Source organism: Agelaius phoeniceus, chromosome 25 (genome assembly GCF_051311805.1).
Source record: "Agelaius phoeniceus isolate bAgePho1 chromosome 25, bAgePho1.hap1, whole genome shotgun sequence".
Classification (NCBI taxonomy): Eukaryota; Metazoa; Chordata; class Aves; order Passeriformes; family Icteridae; genus Agelaius; species Agelaius phoeniceus.
The window spans coordinates 7674742-7696330 of record NC_135289.1 but is presented as its reverse complement, the minus strand read 5'-3'; positions in this window follow the sequence as shown (position 1 = coordinate 7696330).

The window sequence follows — 21589 nt, the reverse complement described above, 5'->3', positions numbered from 1 at the left end:
GGCCACTCGCCCTGACCAAGAGGGTGGTGCCCAGCAAGAAATTTGCAAGCTTTGCTGGATTGCTCCAAATCGAAAGCTACCACTTGTTGTTGTTCTATTTCTCTAGAGTCCCATCATGCTGTTCTCAGATTGCTAAAGTCCATACCTCCTCGGTGTGTTCTTATGGCTGCAGATCTTCACAGCACAGACGCTTTCTTCTGCATGCTGTTCTTTCCCAGTTCAGGGCTCCTTCAAGGCTCTCCCTGAATGGCTACGCCGCCCCCTTTTATCCCAGTTCTCTTCAATGCTCACAGCTGCAGCCCATCAAGGACAACCAGGACCTGTGGGGCAAAGCCTCTAGACAGATATTCAAATAGAATCCATTTCCTCTACTCTAGCCAGTAAGTACTACCCTACAAGTCCTCAGAACCCCAAAGGCCACCTTTCATCTGACACCCAGACCCTGGGGAAAGGACTTCTTTTTCCCATGGCAAATGGCCTCCCTTGGCAGCCACTCACCCTGGCAGAAAGTGGGAGCCTAGCTAGAATGATGCAATCGTTGCTGGATTTTTCCAAAAGAAAAGCTGCCAGCAACTAGGGCCCTGGAAGTACTTAGAGCCTCAAACGCCACCTTGAACATATTCCTGAGACCCTGGGGAAAGGACTTCGTTTTTCCCATGGAAAATGGCCTTCATTTGTGGCCACTTGGCCTGGCAGGCAGGGCAGTGCCAAGCCAGGAATCTACAAACTCTGCTGGATCCTTCCAGAACGAAAGCTGCCAGCAACTAGGACCCTGCAAGTCCTTACAGCCCCAGATGCCACCAGTCATCTGACACCCAGAGCCTGGGCCAATGACTTCGTTTTCCCCATGGAAAATGGCCTCCATTTCTGGCCACTCGCCCTGACCAAGAGGGTGGTGCCCAGCAAGAAATTTGCAAGCTTTGCTGGATTGCTCCAAATCTAAAGCTACCACTTGTTGTTGTTCTATTTCTCTAGAGTCCCATCATGCTGTTCTCAGATTGCTAAAGTCCATACCTCCTCGGTGTGTTCTTATGGCTGCAGATCTTCACAGCACAGACGCTTTCTTCTGCATGCTGTTCTTTCCCAGTTCAGGGCTCCTTCAAGGCTCTCCCTGAATGGCTACGCCGCCCCCTTTTATCCCAGTTCTCTTCAATGCTCACAGCTGCAGCCCATCAAGGACAACCAGGACCTGTGGGACAGATATTCAAATAGAATCCATTTCCTCTACTCTAGCCAGTAAGTACTACCCTACAAGTCCTCAGAACCCCAAAGGCCACCTTTCATCTGACACCCAGACCCTGGGGAAAGGACTTCTTTTTCCCATGGCAAATGGCCTCCCTTGGCAGCCACTCACCCTGGCAGAAAGTGGGAGCCTAGCTAGAATGATGCAATCGTTGCTGGATTTTTCCAAAAGAAAAGCTGGCAGCAACTAGGGCCCTGGAAGTACTTAGAGCCTCAAACGCCACCTTGAACATATTACTGAGACCCTGGGGAAAGGACTTCGTTTTTCCCATGGAAAATGGCCTTCATTTCTGGCCACTTGGCCTGGCAGGCAGGGCAGTGCCAAGCCAGGAATCTACAAACTGTGCTGGATCCTTCCAGAACGAAAGCTGCCAGCAACTAGGACCCTGCAAGTCCTTACAGCCCCAGATGCCACCAGTCATCTGACACCCAGAGCCTGGGCCAATGACTTCGTTTTCCCCATGGAAAATGGCCTCCATTTCTGGCCACTCGCCCTGACCAAGAGGGTGGTGCCCAGCAAGAAATTTGCAAGCTTTGCTGGATTGCTCCAAATCTAAAGCTACCACTTGTTGTTGTTCTATTTCTCTAGAGTCCCATCATGCTGTTCTCAGATTGCTAAAGTCCATACCTCCTCGGTGTGTTCTTATGGCTGCAGATCTTCACAGCACAGACGCTTTCTTCTGCATGCTGTTCTTTCCCAGTTCAGGGCTCCTTCAAGGCTCTCCCTGAATGGCTAAGCCGCCCCCTTTTATCCCAGTTCTCTTCAATGCTCACAGCTGCAGCCCATCAAGGACAACCAGGACCTGTGGGGCAAAGCCTCTAGACAGATATTCAAATAGAATCCATTTCCTCTACTCTAGCCAGTAAGTACTACCCTACAAGTCCTCAGAACCCCAAAGGCCACCTTTCATCTGACACCCAGACCCTGGGGAAAGGACTTCTTTTTCCCATGGCAAATGGCCTCCCTTGGCAGCCACTCACCCTGGCAGAAAGTGGGAGCCTAGCTAGAATGATGCAATCGTTGCTGGATTTTTCCAAAAGAAAAGCTGCCAGCAACTAGGGCCCTGGAAGTACTTAGAGCCTCAAACGCCACCTTGAACATATTCCTGAGACCCTGGGGAAAGGACTTCGTTTTTCCCATGGAAAATGGCCTTCATTTGTGGCCACTTGGCCTGGCAGGCAGGGCAGTGCCAAGCCAGGAATCTACAAACTCTGCTGGATCCTTCCAGAACGAAAGCTGCCAGCAACTAGGACCCTGCAAGTCCTTACAGCCCCAGATGCCACCAGTCATCTGACACCCAGAGCCTGGGCCAATGACTTCGTTTTCCCCATGGAAAATGGCCTCCATTTCTGGCCACTCGCCCTGACCAAGAGGGTGGTGCCCAGCAAGAAATTTGCAAGCTTTGCTGGATTGCTCCAAATCTAAAGCTGCCACTTGTTGTTCTTCTATTTCTCTAGAGTCCCATCATGCTGTTCTCAGATTGCTAAAGTCCATACCTCCTCGGTGTGTTCTTATGGCTGCAGATCTTCACAGCACAGACGCTTTCTTCTGCATGCTGTTCTTTCCCAGTTCAGGGCTCCTTCAAGGCTCTCCCTGAATGGCTAAGCCGCCCCCTTTTATCCCAGTTCTCTTCAATGCTCACAGCTGCAGCCCATCAAGGACAACCAGGACCTGTGGGACAGATATTCAAATAGAATCCATTTCCTCTACTCTAGCCAGTAAGTACTACCCTACAAGTCCTCAGAACCCCAAAGGCCACCTTTCATCTGACACCCAGACCCTGGGGAAAGGACTTCTTTTTCCCATGGCAAATGGCCTCCCTTGGCAGCCACTCACCCTGGCAGAAAGTGGGAGCCTAGCTAGAATGATGCAATCGTTGCTGGATTTTTCCAAAAGAAAAGCTGGCAGCAACTAGGGCCCTGGAAGTACTTAGAGCCTCAAACGCCACCTTGAACATATTACTGAGACCCTGGGGAAAGGACTTCGTTTTTCCCATGGAAAATGGCCTTCATTTCTGGCCACTTGGCCTGGCAGGCAGGGCAGTGCCAAGCCAGGAATCTACAAACTGTGCTGGATCCTTCCAGAACGAAAGCTGCCAGCAACTAGGACCCTGCAAGTCCTTACAGCCCCAGATGCCACCAGTCATCTGACACCCAGAGCCTGGGCCAATGACTTTGTTTTCCCCATGGAAAATGGCCTCCATTTCTGGCCACTCGCCCTGACCAAGAGGGTGGTGCCCAGCAAGAAATTTGCAAGCTTTGCTGGATTGCTCCAAATCTAAAGCTACCACTTGTTGTTGTTCTATTTCTCTAGAGTCCCATCATGCTGTTCTCAGATTGCTAAAGTCCATACCTCCTCGGTGTGTTCTTATGGCTGCAGATCTTCACAGCACAGACGCTTTCTTCTGCATGCTGTTCTTTCCCAGTTCAGGGCTCCTTCAAGGCTCTCCCTGAATGGCTAAGCCGCCCCCTTTTATCCCAGTTCTCTTCAATGCTCACAGCTGCAGCCCATCAAGGACAACCAGGACCTGTGGGGCAAAGCCTCTAGACAGATATTCAAATAGAATCCATTTCCTCTACTCTAGCCAGTAAGTACTACCCTACAAGTCCTCAGAACCCCAAAGGCCACCTTTCATCTGACACCCAGACCCTGGGGAAAGGACTTCTTTTTCCCATGGCAAATGGCCTCCCTTGGCAGCCACTCACCCTGGCAGAAAGTGGGAGCCTAGCTAGAATGATGCAATCGTTGCTGGATTTTTCCAAAAGAAAAGCTGGCAGCAACTAGGGCCCTGCAAGTACTTAGAGCCTCAAACGCCACCTTGAACATATTACTGAGACCCTGGGGAAAGGACTTCTTTTTCCCATGGAAAATGGCCTTCATTTGTGGCCACTTGGCCTGGCAGGCAGGGCAGTGCCAAGCCAGGAATCTACAAACTCTGCTGGATCCTTCCAGAACGAAAGCTGCCAGCAACTAGGACCCTGCAAGTCCTTACAGCCCCAGATGCCACCAGTCATCTGACACCCAGAGCCTGGGCCAATGACTTCGTTTTCCCCATGGAAAATTGCCTCCATTTCTGGCCACTCGCCCTGACCAAGAGGGTGGTGCCCAGCAAGAAATTTGCAAGCTTTGCTGGATTGCTCCAAATCTAAAGCTGCCACTTGTTGTTGTTCTATTTCTCTAGAGTCCCATCATGCTGTTCTCAGATTGCTAAAGTCCATACCTCCTCGGTGTGTTCTTATGGCTGCAGATCTTCACAGCACAGACGCTTTCTTCTGCATGCTGTTCTTTCCCAGTTCAGGGCTCCTTCAAGGCTCTCCCTGAATGGCTACGCCGCCCCCTTTTATCCCAGTTCTCTTCAATGCTCACAGCTGCAGCCCATCAAGGACAACCAGGACCTGTGGGGCAAAGCCTCTAGACAGATATTCAAATAGAATCCATTTCCTCTACTCTAGCCAGTAAGTACTACCCTACAAGTCCTCAGAACCCCAAAGGCCACCTTTCATCTGACACCCAGACCCTGGGGAAAGGACTTCTTTTTCCCATGGCAAATGGCCTCCCTTGGCAGCCACTCACCCTGGCAGAAAGTGGGAGCCTAGCTAGAATGATGCAATCGTTGCTGGATTTTTCCAAAAGAAAAGCTGCCAGCAACTAGGGCCCTGGAAGTACTTAGAGCCTCAAACGCCACCTTGAACATATTCCTGAGACCCTGGGGAAAGGACTTCGTTTTTCCCATGGAAAATGGCCTTCATTTGTGGCCACTTGGCCTGGCAGGCAGGGCAGTGCCAAGCCAGGAATCTACAAACTCTGCTGGATCCTTCCAGAACGAAAGCTGCCAGCAACTAGGACCCTGCAAGTCCTTAGAGCCCCAGATGCCACCTGTCATCTGACACCCAGAGCCTGGGCCAATGACTTCGTTTTCCCCATGGAAAATGGCCTCCATTTCTGGCCACTCGCCCTGACCAAGAGGGTGGTGCCCAGCAAGAAATTTGCAAGCTTTGCTGGATTGCTCCAAATCGAAAGCTGCCACTTCTTGTTGTTTTATTTCTCTAGAGTCCCATCATGCTGTTCTCAGATTGCTAAAGTCCATACCTCCTCGGTGTGTTCTTATGGCTGCAGATCTTCACAGCACAGACGCTTTCTTCTGCATGCTGTTCTTTCCCAGTTCAGGGCTCCTTCAAGGCTCTCCCTGAATGGCTACGCCGCCCCCTTTTATCCCAGTTCTCTTCAATGCTCACAGCTGCAGCCCATCAAGGACAACCAGGACCTGTGGGGCAAAGCCTCTAGACAGATATTCAAATAGAATCCATTTCCTCTACTCTAGCCAGTAAGTACTACCCTACAAGTCCTCAGAACCCCAAAGGCCACCTTTCATCTGACACCCAGACCCTGGGGAAAGGACTTCTTTTTCCCATGGCAAATGGCCTCCCTTGGCAGCCACTCACCCTGGCAGAAAGTGGGAGCCTAGCTAGAATGATGCAATCGTTGCTGGATTTTTCCAAAAGAAAAGCTGCCAGCAACTAGGGCCCTGGAAGTACTTAGAGCCTCAAACGCCACCTTGAACATATTACTGAGACCCTGGGGAAAGGACTTCGTTTTTCCCATGGAAAATGGCCTTCATTTGTGGCCACTTGGCCTGGCAGGCAGGGCAGTGCCAAGCCAGGAATCTACAAACTCTGCTGGATCCTTCCAGAACGAAAGCTGCCAGCAACTAGGACCCTGCAAGTCCTTACAGACCCAGATGCCACCAGTCATCTGACACCCAGAGCCTGGGCCAATGACTTCGTTTTCCCCATGGAAAATGGCCTCCATTTCTGGCCACTCGCCCTGACCAAGAGGGTGGTGCCCAGCAAGAAATTTGCAAGCTTTGCTGGATTGCTCCAAATCGAAAGCTGCCACTTGTTGTTGTTCTATTTCTCTAGAGTCCCATCATGCTGTTCTCAGATTGCTAAAGTCCATACCTCCTCGGTATGTTCTTATGGCTACAGATCTTCACAGCACAGACGCTTTCTTCTGCATGCTGTTCTTTCCCAGTTCAGGGCTCCTTCAAGGCTCTCCCTGAATGGCTACGCCGCCCCCTTTTATCCCAGTTCTCTTCAATGCTCACAGCTGCAGCCCATCAAGGACAACCAGGACCTGTGGGACAGATATTCAAATAGAATCCATTTCCTCTACTCTAGCCAGTAAGTACTACCCTACAAGTCCTCAGAACCCCAAAGGCCACCTTTCATCTGACACCCAGACCCTGGGGAAAGGACTTCTTTTTCCCATGGCAAATGGCCTCCCTTGGCAGCCACTCACCCTGGCAGAAAGTGGGAGCCTAGCTAGAATGATGCAATCGTTGCTGGATTTTTCCAAAAGAAAAGCTGGCAGCAACTAGGGCCCTGGAAGTACTTAGAGCCTCAAACGCCACCTTGAACATATTCCTGAGACCCTGGGGAAAGGACTTCGTTTTTCCCATGGGAAATGGCCTTCATTTGTGGCCACTTGGCCTGGCAGGCAGGGCAGTGCCAAGCCAGGAATCTACAAACTGTGCTGGATCCTTCCAGAACGAAAGCTGCCAGCAACTAGGACCCTGCAAGTCCTTACAGCCCCAGATGCCACCAGTCATCTGACACCCAGAGCCTGGGCCAATGACTTCGTTTTCCCCATGGAAAATGGCCTCCATTTCTGGCCACTCGCCCTGACCAAGAGGGTGGTGCCCAGCAAGAAATTTGCAAGCTTTGCTGGATTGCTCCAAATCTAAAGCTACCACTTGTTGTTGTTCTATTTCTCTAGAGTCCCATCATGCTGTTCTCAGATTGCTAAAGTCCATACCTCCTCGGTGTGTTCTTATGGCTGCAGATCTTCACAGCACAGACGCTTTCTTCTGCATGCTGTTCTTTCCCAGTTCAGGGCTCCTTCAAGGCTCTCCCTGAATGGCTAAGCCGCCCCCTTTTATCCCAGTTCTCTTCAATGCTCACAGCTGCAGCCCATCAAGGACAACCAGGACCTGTGGGGCAAAGCCTCTAGACAGATATTCAAATAGAATCCATTTCCTCTACTCTAGCCAGTAAGTACTACCCTACAAGTCCTCAGAACCCCAAAGGCCACCTTTCATCTGACACCCAGACCCTGGGGAAAGGACTTCTTTTTCCCATGGCAAATGGCCTCCCTTGGCAGCCACTCACCCTGGCAGAAAGTGGGAGCCTAGCTAGAATGATGCAATCGTTGCTGGATTTTTCCAAAAGAAAAGCTGGCAGCAACTAGGGCCCTGCAAGTACTTAGAGCCTCAAACGCCACCTTGAACATATTACTGAGACCCTGGGGAAAGGACTTCTTTTTCCCATGGAAAATGGCCTTCATTTGTGGCCACTTGGCCTGGCAGGCAGGGCAGTGCCAAGCCAGGAATCTACAAACTCTGCTGGATCCTTCCAGAACGAAAGCTGCCAGCAACTAGGACCCTGCAAGTCCTTACAGCCCCAGATGCCACCAGTCATCTGACACCCAGAGCCTGGGCCAATGACTTCGTTTTCCCCATGGAAAATTGCCTCCATTTCTGGCCACTCGCCCTGACCAAGAGGGTGGTGCCCAGCAAGAAATTTGCAAGCTTTGCTGGATTGCTCCAAATCTAAAGCTGCCACTTGTTGTTGTTCTATTTCTCTAGAGTCCCATCATGCTGTTCTCAGATTGCTAAAGTCCATACCTCCTCGGTGTGTTCTTATGGCTGCAGATCTTCACAGCACAGACGCTTTCTTCTGCATGCTGTTCTTTCCCAGTTCAGGGCTCCTTCAAGGCTCTCCCTGAATGGCTACGCCGCCCCCTTTTATCCCAGTTCTCTTCAATGCTCACAGCTGCAGCCCATCAAGGACAACCAGGACCTGTGGGGCAAAGCCTCTAGACAGATATTCAAATAGAATCCATTTCCTCTACTCTAGCCAGTAAGTACTACCCTACAAGTCCTCAGAACCCCAAAGGCCACCTTTCATCTGACACCCAGACCCTGGGGAAAGGACTTCTTTTTCCCATGGCAAATGGCCTCCCTTGGCAGCCACTCACCCTGGCAGAAAGTGGGAGCCTAGCTAGAATGATGCAATCGTTGCTGGATTTTTCCAAAAGAAAAGCTGCCAGCAACTAGGGCCCTGGAAGTACTTAGAGCCTCAAACGCCACCTTGAACATATTCCTGAGACCCTGGGGAAAGGACTTCGTTTTTCCCATGGAAAATGGCCTTCATTTGTGGCCACTTGGCCTGGCAGGCAGGGCAGTGCCAAGCCAGGAATCTACAAACTCTGCTGGATCCTTCCAGAACGAAAGCTGCCAGCAACTAGGACCCTGCAAGTCCTTAGAGCCCCAGATGCCACCTGTCATCTGACACCCAGAGCCTGGGCCAATGACTTCGTTTTCCCCATGGAAAATGGCCTCCATTTCTGGCCACTCGCCCTGACCAAGAGGGTGGTGCCCAGCAAGAAATTTGCAAGCTTTGCTGGATTGCTCCAAATCGAAAGCTGCCACTTCTTGTTGTTTTATTTCTCTAGAGTCCCATCATGCTGTTCTCAGATTGCTAAAGTCCATACCTCCTCGGTGTGTTCTTATGGCTGCAGATCTTCACAGCACAGACGCTTTCTTCTGCATGCTGTTCTTTCCCAGTTCAGGGCTCCTTCAAGGCTCTCCCTGAATGGCTACGCCGCCCCCTTTTATCCCAGTTCTCTTCAATGCTCACAGCTGCAGCCCATCAAGGACAACCAGGACCTGTGGGGCAAAGCCTCTAGACAGATATTCAAATAGAATCCATTTCCTCTACTCTAGCCAGTAAGTACTACCCTACAAGTCCTCAGAACCCCAAAGGCCACCTTTCATCTGACACCCAGACCCTGGGGAAAGGACTTCTTTTTCCCATGGCAAATGGCCTCCCTTGGCAGCCACTCACCCTGGCAGAAAGTGGGAGCCTAGCTAGAATGATGCAATCGTTGCTGGATTTTTCCAAAAGAAAAGCTGCCAGCAACTAGGGCCCTGGAAGTACTTAGAGCCTCAAACGCCACCTTGAACATATTACTGAGACCCTGGGGAAAGGACTTCGTTTTTCCCATGGAAAATGGCCTTCATTTGTGGCCACTTGGCCTGGCAGGCAGGGCAGTGCCAAGCCAGGAATCTACAAACTCTGCTGGATCCTTCCAGAACGAAAGCTGCCAGCAACTAGGACCCTGCAAGTCCTTACAGACCCAGATGCCACCAGTCATCTGACACCCAGAGCCTGGGCCAATGACTTCGTTTTCCCCATGGAAAATGGCCTCCATTTCTGGCCACTCGCCCTGACCAAGAGGGTGGTGCCCAGCAAGAAATTTGCAAGCTTTGCTGGATTGCTCCAAATCGAAAGCTGCCACTTGTTGTTGTTCTATTTCTCTAGAGTCCCATCATGCTGTTCTCAGATTGCTAAAGTCCATACCTCCTCGGTATGTTCTTATGGCTACAGATCTTCACAGCACAGACGCTTTCTTCTGCATGCTGTTCTTTCCCAGTTCAGGGCTCCTTCAAGGCTCTCCCTGAATGGCTACGCCGCCCCCTTTTATCCCAGTTCTCTTCAATGCTCACAGCTGCAGCCCATCAAGGACAACCAGGACCTGTGGGACAGATATTCAAATAGAATCCATTTCCTCTACTCTAGCCAGTAAGTACTACCCTACAAGTCCTCAGAACCCCAAAGGCCACCTTTCATCTGACACCCAGACCCTGGGGAAAGGACTTCTTTTTCCCATGGCAAATGGCCTCCCTTGGCAGCCACTCACCCTGGCAGAAAGTGGGAGCCTAGCTAGAATGATGCAATCGTTGCTGGATTTTTCCAAAAGAAAAGCTGGCAGCAACTAGGGCCCTGGAAGTACTTAGAGCCTCAAACGCCACCTTGAACATATTCCTGAGACCCTGGGGAAAGGACTTCGTTTTTCCCATGGGAAATGGCCTTCATTTGTGGCCACTTGGCCTGGCAGGCAGGGCAGTGCCAAGCCAGGAATCTACAAACTGTGCTGGATCCTTCCAGAACGAAAGCTGCCAGCAACTAGGACCCTGCAAGTCCTTACAGCCCCAGATGCCACCAGTCATCTGACACCCAGAGCCTGGGCCAATGACTTCGTTTTCCCCATGGAAAATGGCCTCCATTTCTGGCCACTCGCCCTGACCAAGAGGGTGGTGCCCAGCAAGAAATTTGCAAGCTTTGCTGGATTGCTCCAAATCTAAAGCTACCACTTGTTGTTGTTCTATTTCTCTAGAGTCCCATCATGCTGTTCTCAGATTGCTAAAGTCCATACCTCCTCGGTGTGTTCTTATGGCTGCAGATCTTCACAGCACAGACGCTTTCTTCTGCATGCTGTTCTTTCCCAGTTCAGGGCTCCTTCAAGGCTCTCCCTGAATGGCTAAGCCGCCCCCTTTTATCCCAGTTCTCTTCAATGCTCACAGCTGCAGCCCATCAAGGACAACCAGGACCTGTGGGACAGATATTCAAATAGAATCCATTTCCTCTACTCTAGCCAGTAAGTACTACCCTACAAGTCCTCAGAACCCCAAAGGCCACCTTTCATCTGACACCCAGACCCTGGGGAAAGGACTTCTTTTTCCCATGGCAAATGGCCTCCCTTGGCAGCCACTCACCCTGGCAGAAAGTGGGAGCCTAGCTAGAATGATGCAATCGTTGCTGGATTTTTCCAAAAGAAAAGCTGCCAGCAACTAGGGCCCTGGAAGTACTTAGAGCCTCAAACGCCACCTTGAACATATTACTGAGACCCTGGGGAAAGGACTTCTTTTTCCCATGGAAAATGGCCTTCATTTGTGGCCACTTGGCCTGGCAGGCAGGGCAGTGCCAAGCCAGGAATCTACAAACTCTGCTGGATCCTTCCAGAACGAAAGCTGCCAGCAACTAGGACCCTGCAAGTCCTTAGAGCCCCAGATGCCACCAGTCATCTGACACCCAGAGCCTGGGCCAATGACTTTGTTTTCCCCATGGAAAATGGCCTCCATTTCTGGCCACTCGCCCTGACCAAGAGGGTGGTGCCCAGCAAGAAATTTGCAAGCTTTGCTGGATTGCTCCAAATCTAAAGCTGCCACTTGTTGTTGTTCTATTTCTCTAGAGTCCCATCATGCTGTTCTCAGATTGCTAAAGTCCATACCTCCTCGGTGTGTTCTTATGGCTGCAGATCTTCACAGCACAGACGCTTTCTTCTGCATGCTGTTCTTTCCCAGTTCAGGGCTCCTTCAAGGCTCTCCCTGAATGGCTACGCCGCCCCCTTTTATCCCAGTTCTCTTCAATGCTCACAGCTGCAGCCCATCAAGGACAACCAGGACCTGTGGGACAGATATTCAAATAGAATCCATTTCCTCTACTCTAGCCAGTAAGTACTACCCTACAAGTCCTCAGAACCCCAAAGGCCACCTTTCATCTGACACCCAGACCCTGGGGAAAGGACTTCTTTTTCCCATGGCAAATGGCCTCCCTTGGCAGCCACTCACCCTGGCAGAAAGTGGGAGCCTAGCTAGAATGATGCAATCGTTGCTGGATTTTTCCAAAAGAAAAGCTGCCAGCAACTAGGGCCCTGGAAGTACTTAGAGCCTCAAACGCCACCTTGAACATATTACTGAGACCCTGGGGAAAGGACTTCTTTTTCCCATGGAAAATGGCCTTCATTTCTGGCCACTTGGCCTGGCAGGCAGGGCGGTGCCAAGCCAGGAATCTACAAACTCTGCTGGATCCTTCCAGAACGAAAGCTGCCAGCAACTAGGACCCTGCAAGTCCTTAGAGCCCCAGATGCCACCAGTCATCTGACACCCAGAGCCTGGGCCAATGACTTTGTTTTCCCCATGGAAAATTGCCTCCATTTCTGGCCACTCGCCCTGACCAAGAGGGTGGTGCCCAGCAAGAAATTTGCAAGCTTTGCTGGATTGCTCCAAATCTAAAGCTGCCACTTGTTGTTGTTCTATTTCTCTAGAGTCCCATCATGCTGTTCTCAGATTGCTAAAGTCCATACCTCCTCGGTGTGTTCTTATGGCTGCAGATCTTCACAGCACAGACGCTTTCTTCTGCATGCTGTTCTTTCCCAGTTCAGGGCTCCTTCAAGGCTCTCCCTGAATGGCTACGCCGCCCCCTTTTATCCCAGTTCTCTTCAATGCTCACAGCTGCAGCCCATCAAGGACAACCAGGACCTGTGGGACAGATATTCAAATAGAATCCATTTCCTCTACTCTAGCCAGTAAGTACTACCCTACAAGTCCTCAGAACCCCAAAGGCCACCTTTCATCTGACACCCAGACCCTGGGGAAAGGACTTCTTTTTCCCATGGCAAATGGCCTCCCTTGGCAGCCACTCACCCTGGCAGAAAGTGGGAGCCTAGCTAGAATGATGCAATCGTTGCTGGATTTTTCCAAAAGAAAAGCTGGCAGCAACTAGGGCCCTGGAAGTACTTAGAGCCTCAAACGCCACCTTGAACATATTACTGAGACCCTGGGGAAAGGACTTCGTTTTTCCCATGGAAAATGGCCTTCATTTCTGGCCACTTGGCCTGGCAGGCAGGGCAGTGCCAAGCCAGGAATCTACAAACTGTGCTGGATCCTTCCAGAACGAAAGCTGCCAGCAACTAGGACCCTGCAAGTCCTTACAGCCCCAGATGCCACCAGTCATCTGACACCCAGAGCCTGGGCCAATGACTTCGTTTTCCCCATGGAAAATGGCCTCCATTTCTGGCCACTCGCCCTGACCAAGAGGGTGGTGCCCAGCAAGAAATTTGCAAGCTTTGCTGGATTGCTCCAAATCGAAAGCTGCCACTTCTTGTTGTTTTATTTCTCTAGAGTCCCATCATGCTGTTCTCAGATTGCTAAAGTCCATACCTCCTCGGTGTGTTCTTATGGCTGCAGATCTTCACAGCACAGACGCTTTCTTCTGCATGCTGTTCTTTCCCAGTTCAGGGCTCCTTCAAGGCTCTCCCTGAATGGCTACGCCGCCCCCTTTTATCCCAGTTCTCTTCAATGCTCACAGCTGCAGCCCATCAAGGACAACCAGGACCTGTGGGGCAAAGCCTCTAGACAGATATTCAAATAGAATCCATTTCCTCTACTCTAGCCAGTAAGTACTACCCTACAAGTCCTCAGAACCCCAAAGGCCACCTTTCATCTGACACCCAGACCCTGGGGAAAGGACTTCTTTTTCCCATGGCAAATGGCCTCCCTTGGCAGCCACTCACCCTGGCAGAAAGTGGGAGCCTAGCTAGAATGATGCAATCGTTGCTGGATTTTTCCAAAAGAAAAGCTGGCAGCAACTAGGGCCCTGCAAGTACTTAGAGCCTCAAACGCCACCTTGAACATATTACTGAGACCCTGGGGAAAGGACTTCTTTTTCCCATGGAAAATGGCCTTCATTTGTGGCCACTTGGCCTGGCAGGCAGGGCAGTGCCAAGCCAGGAATCTACAAACTCTGCTGGATCCTTCCAGAACGAAAGCTGCCAGCAACTAGGACCCTGCAAGTCCTTACAGCCCCAGATGCCACCAGTCATCTGACACCCAGAGCCTGGGCCAATGACTTCGTTTTCCCCATGGAAAATTGCCTCCATTTCTGGCCACTCGCCCTGACCAAGAGGGTGGTGCCCAGCAAGAAATTTGCAAGCTTTGCTGGATTGCTCCAAATCGAAAGCTGCCACTTGTTGTTGTTCTATTTCTCTAGAGTCCCATCATGCTGTTCTCAGATTGCTAAAGTCCATACCTCCTCGGTGTGTTCTTATGGCTGCAGATCTTCACAGCACAGACGCTTTCTTCTGCATGCTGTTCTTTCCCAGTTCAGGGCTCCTTCAAGGCTCTCCCTGAATGGCTACGCCGCCCCCTTTTATCCCAGTTCTCTTCAATGCTCACAGCTGCAGCCCATCAAGGACAACCAGGACCTGTGGGACAGATATTCAAATAGAATCCATTTCCTCTACTCTAGCCAGTAAGTACTACCCTACAAGTCCTCAGAACCCCAAAGGCCACCTTTCATCTGACACCCAGACCCTGGGGAAAGGACTTCTTTTTCCCATGGCAAATGGCCTCCCTTGGCAGCCACTCACCCTGGCAGAAAGTGGGAGCCTAGCTAGAATGATGCAATCGTTGCTGGATTTTTCCAAAAGAAAAGCTGGCAGCAACTAGGGCCCTGGAAGTACTTAGAGCCTCAAACGCCACCTTGAACATATTCCTGAGACCCTGGGGAAAGGACTTCGTTTTTCCCATGGAAAATGGCCTTCATTTGTGGCCACTTGGCCTGGCAGGCAGGGCAGTGCCAAGCCAGGAATCTACAAACTCTGCTGGATCCTTCCAGAACGAAAGCTGCCAGCAACTAGGACCCTGCAAGTCCTTAGAGCCCCAGATGCCACCAGTCATCTGACACCCAGAGCCTGGGCCAATGACTTCGTTTTCCCCATGGAAAATGGCCTCCATTTCTGGCCACTCGCCCTGACCAAGAGGGTGGTGCCCAGCAAGAAATTTGCAAGCTTTGCTGGATTGCTCCAAATCTAAAGCTACCACTTGTTGTTGTTCTATTTCTCTAGAGTCCCATCATGCTGTTCTCAGATTGCTAAAGTCCATACCTCCTCGGTGTGTTCTTATGGCTGCAGATCTTCACAGCACAGACGCTTTCTTCTGCATGCTGTTCTTTCCCAGTTCAGGGCTCCTTCAAGGCTCTCCCTGAATGGCTACGCCGCCCCCTTTTATCCCAGTTCTCTTCAATGCTCACAGCTGCAGCCCATCAAGGACAACCAGGACCTGTGGGACAGATATTCAAATAGAATCCATTTCCTCTACTCTAGCCAGTAAGTACTACCCTACAAGTCCTCAGAACCCCAAAGGCCACCTTTCATCTGACACCCAGACCCTGGGGAAAGGACTTCTTTTTCCCATGGCAAATGGCCTCCCTTGGCAGCCACTCACCCTGGCAGAAAGTGGGAGCCTAGCTAGAATGATGCAATCGTTGCTGGATTTTTCCAAAAGAAAAGCTGCCAGCAACTAGGGCCCTGGAAGTACTTAGAGCCTCAAACGCCACCTTGAACATATTCCTGAGACCCTGGGGAAAGGACTTCGTTTTTCCCATGGGAAATGGCCTTCATTTGTGGCCACTTGGCCTGGCAGGCAGGGCAGTGCCAAGCCAGGAATCTACAAACTCTGCTGGATCCTTCCAGAACGAAAGCTGCCAGCAACTAGGACCCTGCAAGTCCTTACAGCCCCAGATGCCACCAGTCATCTGACACCCAGAGCCTGGGCCAATGACTTTGTTTTCCCCATGGAAAATGGCCTCCATTTCTGGCCACTCGCCCTGACCAAGAGGGTGGTGCCCAGCAAGAAATTTGCAAGCTTTGCTGGATTGCTCCAAATCGAAAGCTACCACTTGTTGTTGTTCTATTTCTCTAGAGTCCCATCATGCTGTTCTCAGATTGCTAAAGTCCATACCTCCTCGGTGTGTTCTTATGGCTGCAGATCTTCACAGCACAGACGCTTTCTTCTGCATGCTGTTCTTTCCCAGTTCAGGGCTCCTTCAAGGCTCTCCCTGAATGGCTACGCCGCCCCCTTTTATCCCAGTTCTCTTCAATGCTCACAGCTGCAGCCCATCAAGGACAACCAGGACCTGTGGGGCAAAGCCTCTAGACAGATATTCAAATAGAATCCATTTCCTCTACTCTAGCCAGTAAGTACTACCCTACAAGTCCTCAGAACCCCAAAGGCCACCTTTCATCTGACACCCAGACCCTGGGGAAAGGACTTCTTTTTCCCATGGCAAATGGCCTCCCTTGGCAGCCACTCACCCTGGCAGAAAGTGGGAGCCTAGCTAGAATGATGCAATCGTTGCTGGATTTTTCCAAAAGAAAAGCTGCCAGCAACTAGGGCCCTGGAAGTACTTAGAGCCTCAAACGCCACCTTGAACATATTCCTGAGACCCTGGGGAAAGGACTTCGTTTTTCCCATGGAAAATGGCCTTCATTTGTGGCCACTTGGCCTGGCAGGCAGGGCAGTGCCAAGCCAGGAATCTACAAACTGTGCTGGATCCTTCCAGAACGAAAGCTGCCAGCAACTAGGACCCTGCAAGTCCTTACAGCCCCAGATGCCACCAGTCATCTGACACCCAGAGCCTGGGCCAATGACTTCGTTTTCCCCATGGAAAATGGCCTCCATTTCTGGCCACTCGCCCTGACCAAGAGGGTGGTGCCCAGCAAGAAATTTGCAAGCTTTGCTGGATTGCTCCAAATCTAAAGCTACCACTTGTTGTTGTTCTATTTCTCTAGAGTCCCATCATGCTGTTCTCAGATTGCTAAAGTCCATACCTCCTCGGTGTGTTCTTATGGCTGCAGATCTTCACAGCACAGACGCTTTCTTCTGCATGCTGTTCTTTCCCAGTTCAGGGCTCCTTCAAGGCTCTCCCTGAATGGCTACGCCGCCCCCTTTTATCCCAGTTCTCTTCAATGCTCACAGCTGCAGCCCATCAAGGACAACCAGGACCTGTGGGACAGATATTCAAATAGAATCCATTTCCTCTACTCTAGCCAGTAAGTACTACCCTACAAGTCCTCAGAACCCCAAAGGCCACCTTTCATCTGACACCCAGACCCTGGGGAAAGGACTTCTTTTTCCCATGGCAAATGGCCTCCCTTGGCAGCCACTCACCCTGGCAGAAAGTGGGAGCCTAGCTAGAATGATGCAATCGTTGCTGGATTTTTCCAAAAGAAAAGCTGGCAGCAACTAGGGCCCTGGAAGTACTTAGAGCCTCAAACGCCACCTTGAACATATTACTGAGACCCTGGGGAAAGGACTTCGTTTTTCCCATGGAAAATGGCCTTCATTTGTGGCCACTTGGCCTGGCAGGCAGGGCAGTGCCAAGCCAGGAATCTACAAACTGTGCTGGATCCTTCCAGAACGAAAGCTGCCAGCAACTAGGACCCTGCAAGTCCTTACAGCCCCAGATGCCACCAGTCATCTGACACCCAGAGCCTGGGCCAATGACTTTGTTTTCCCCATGGAAAATGGCCTCCATTTCTGGCCACTCGCCCTGACCAAGAGGGTGGTGCCCAGCAAGAAATTTGCAAGCTTTGCTGGATTGCTCCAAATCTAAAGCTACCACTTGTTGTTGTTCTATTTCTCTAGAGTCCCATCATGCTGTTCTCAGATTGCTAAAGTCCATACCTCCTCGGTGTGTTCTTATGGCTGCAGATCTTCACAGCACAGACGCTTTCTTCTGCATGCTGTTCTTTCCCAGTTCAGGGCTCCTTCAAGGCTCTCCCTGAATGGCTAAGCCGCCCCCTTTTATCCCAGTTCTCTTCAATGCTCACAGCTGCAGCCCATCAAGGACAACCAGGACCTGTGGGGCAAAGCCTCTAGACAGATATTCAAATAGAATCCATTTCCTCTACTCTAGCCAGTAAGTACTACCCTACAAGTCCTCAGAACCCCAAAGGCCACCTTTCATCTGACACCCAGACCCTGGGGAAAGGACTTCTTTTTCCCATGGCAAATGGCCTCCCTTGGCAGCCACTCACCCTGGCAGAAAGTGGGAGCCTAGCTAGAATGATGCAATCGTTGCTGGATTTTTCCAAAAGAAAAGCTGGCAGCAACTAGGGCCCTGCAAGTACTTAGAGCCTCAAACGCCACCTTGAACATATTCCTGAGACCCTGGGGAAAGGACTTCTTTTTCCCATGGAAAATGGCCTTCATTTGTGGCCACTTGGCCTGGCAGGCAGGGCAGTGCCAAGCCAGGAATCTACAAACTCTGCTGGATCCTTCCAGAACGAAAGCTGCCAGCAACTAGGACCCTGCAAGTCCTTACAGCCCCAGATGCCACCAGTCATCTGACACCCAGAGCCTGGGCCAATGACTTCGTTTTCCCCATGGAAAATTGCCTCCATTTCTGGCCACTCGCCCTGACCAAGAGGGTGGTGCCCAGCAAGAAATTTGCAAGCTTTGCTGGATTGCTCCAAATCTAAAGCTGCCACTTGTTGTTGTTCTATTTCTCTAGAGTCCCATCATGCTGTTCTCAGATTGCTAAAGTCCATACCTCCTCGGTGTGTTCTTATGGCTGCAGATCTTCACAGCACAGACGCTTTCTTCTGCATGCTGTTCTTTCCCAGTTCAGGGCTCCTTCAAGGCTCTCCCTGAATGGCTACGCCGCCCCCTTTTATCCCAGTTCTCTTCAATGCTCACAGCTGCAGCCCATCAAGGACAACCAGGACCTGTGGGACAGATATTCAAATAGAATCCATTTCCTCTACTCTAGCCAGTAAGTACTACCCTACAAGTCCTCAGAACCCCAAAGGCCACCTTTCATCTGACACCCAGACCCTGGGGAAAGGACTTCTTTTTCCCATGGCAAATGGCCTCCCTTGGCAGCCACTCACCCTGGCAGAAAGTGGGAGCCTAGCTAGAATGATGCAATCGTTGCTGGATTTTTCCAAAAGAAAAGCTGGCAGCAACTAGGGCCCTGGAAGTACTTAGAGCCTCAAACGCCACCTTGAACATATTCCTGAGACCCTGGGGAAAGGACTTCGTTTTTCCCATGGAAAATGGCCTTCATTTGTGGCCACTTGGCCTGGCAGGCAGGGCAGTGCCAAGCCAGGAATCTACAAACTCTGCTGGATCCTTCCAGAACGAAAGCTGCCAGCAACTAGGACCCTGCAAGTCCTTAGAGCCCCAGATGCCACCAGTCATCTGACACCCAGAGCCTGGGCCAATGACTTCGTTTTCCCCATGGAAAATGGCCTCCATTTCTGGCCACTCGCCCTGACCAAGAGGGTGGTGCCCAGCAAGAAATTTGCAAGCTTTGCTGGATTGCTCCAAATCTAAAGCTACCACTTGTTGTTGTTCTATTTCTCTAGAGTCCCATCATGCTGTTCTCAGATTGCTAAAGTCCATACCTCCTCGGTGTGTTCTTATGGCTGCAGATCTTCACAGCACAGACGCTTTCTTCTGCATGCTGTTCTTTCCCAGTTCAGGGCTCCTTCAAGGCTCTCCCTGAATGGCTACGCCGCCCCCTTTTATCCCAGTTCTCTTCAATGCTCACAGCTGCAGCCCATCAAGGACAACCAGGACCTGTGGGACAGATATTCAAATAGAATCCATTTCCTCTACTCTAGCCAGTAAGTACTACCCTACAAGTCCTCAGAACCCCAAAGGCCACCTTTCATCTGACACCCAGACCCTGGGGAAAGGACTTCTTTTTCCCATGGCAAATGGCCTCCCTTGGCAGCCACTCACCCTGGCAGAAAGTGGGAGCCTAGCTAGAATGATGCAATCGTTGCTGGATTTTTCCAAAAGAAAAGCTGGCAGCAACTAGGGCCCTGGAAGTACTTAGAGCCTCAAACGCCACCTTGAACATATTCCTGAGACCCTGGGGAAAGGACTTCGTTTTTCCCATGGGAAATGGCCTTCATTTGTGGCCACTTGGCCTGGCAGGCAGGGCAGTGCCAAGCCAGGAATCTACAAACTCTGCTGGATCCTTCCAGAACGAAAGCTGCCAGCAACTAGGACCCTGCAAGTCCTTACAGCCCCAGATGCCACCAGTCATCTGACACCCAGAGCCTGGGCCAATGACTTTGTTTTCCCCATGGAAAATGGCCTCCATTTCTGGCCACTCGCCCTGACCAAGAGGGTGGTGCCCAGCAAGAAATTTGCAAGCTTTGCTGGATTGCTCCAAATCGAAAGCTACCACTTGTTGTTGTTCTATTTCTCTAGAGTCCCATCATGCTGTTCTCAGATTGCTAAAGTCCATACCTCCTCGGTGTGTTCTTATGGCTGCAGATCTTCACAGCACAGACGCTTTCTTCTGCATGCTGTTCTTTCCCAGTTCAGGGCTCCTTCAAGGCTCTCCCTGAATGGCTACGCCGCCCCCTTTTATCCCAGTTCTCTTCAATGCTCACAGCTGCAGCCCATCAAGGACAACCAGGACCTGTGGGGCAAAGCCTCTAGACAGATATTCAAATAGAATCCATTTCCTCTACTCTAGCCAGTAAGTACTACCCTACAAGTCCTCAGAACCCCAAAGGCCACCTTTCATCTGACACCCAGACCCTGGGGAAAGGACTTCTTTTTCCCATGGCAAATGGCCTCCCTTGGCAGCCACTCACCCTGGCAGAAAGTGGGAGCCTAGCTAGAATGATGCAATCGTTGCTGGATTTTTCCAAAAGAAAAGCTGCCAGCAACTAGGGCCCTGGAAGTACTTAGAGCCTCAAACGCCACCTTGAACATATTCCTGAGACCCTGGGGAAAGGACTTCGTTTTTCCCATGGAAAATGGCCTTCATTTGTGGCCACTTGGCCTGGCAGGCAGGGCAGTGCCAAGCCAGGAATCTACAAACTCTGCTGGATCCTTCCAGAACGAAAGCTGCCAGCAACTAGGACCCTGCAAGTCCTTACAGCCCCAGATGCCACCAGTCATCTGACACCCAGAGCCTGGGCCAATGACTTCGTTTTCCCCATGGAAAATGGCCTCCATTTCTGGCCACTCGCCCTGACCAAGAGGGTGGTGCCCAGCAAGAAATTTGCAAGCTTTGCTGGATTGCTCCAAATCTAAAGCTACCACTTGTTGTTGTTCTATTTCTCTAGAGTCCCATCATGCTGTTCTCAGATTGCTAAAGTCCATACCTCCTCGGTGTGTTCTTATGGCTGCAGATCTTCACAGCACAGACGCTTTCTTCTGCATGCTGTTCTTTCCCAGTTCAGGGCTCCTTCAAGGCTCTCCCTGAATGGCTACGCCGCCCCCTTTTATCCCAGTTCTCTTCAATGCTCACAGCTGCAGCCCATCAAGGACAACCAGGACCTGTGGGACAGATATTCAAATAGAATCCATTTCCTCTACTCTAGCCAGTAAGTACTACCCTACAAGTCCTCAGAACCCCAAAGGCCACCTTTCATCTGACACCCAGACCCTGGGGAAAGGACTTCTTTTTCCCATGGCAAATGGCCTCCCTTGGCAGCCACTCACCCTGGCAGAAAGTGGGAGCCTAGCTAGAATGATGCAATCGTTGCTGGATTTTTCCAAAAGAAAAGCTGGCAGCAACTAGGGCCCTGGAAGTACTTAGAGCCTCAAACGCCACCTTGAACATATTACTGAGACCCTGGGGAAAGGACTTCGTTTTTCCCATGGAAAATGGCCTTCATTTCTGGCCACTTGGCCTGGCAGGCAGGGCAGTGCCAAGCCAGGAATCTACAAACTCTGCTGGATCCTTCCAGAACGAAAGCTGCCAGCAACTAGGACCCTGCAAGTCCTTAGAGCCCCAGATGCCACCAGTCATCTGACACCCAGAGCCTGGGCCAATGACTTCGTTTTCCCCATGGAAAATGGCCTCCATTTCTGGCCACTCGCCCTGACCAAGAGGGTGGTGCCCAGCAAGA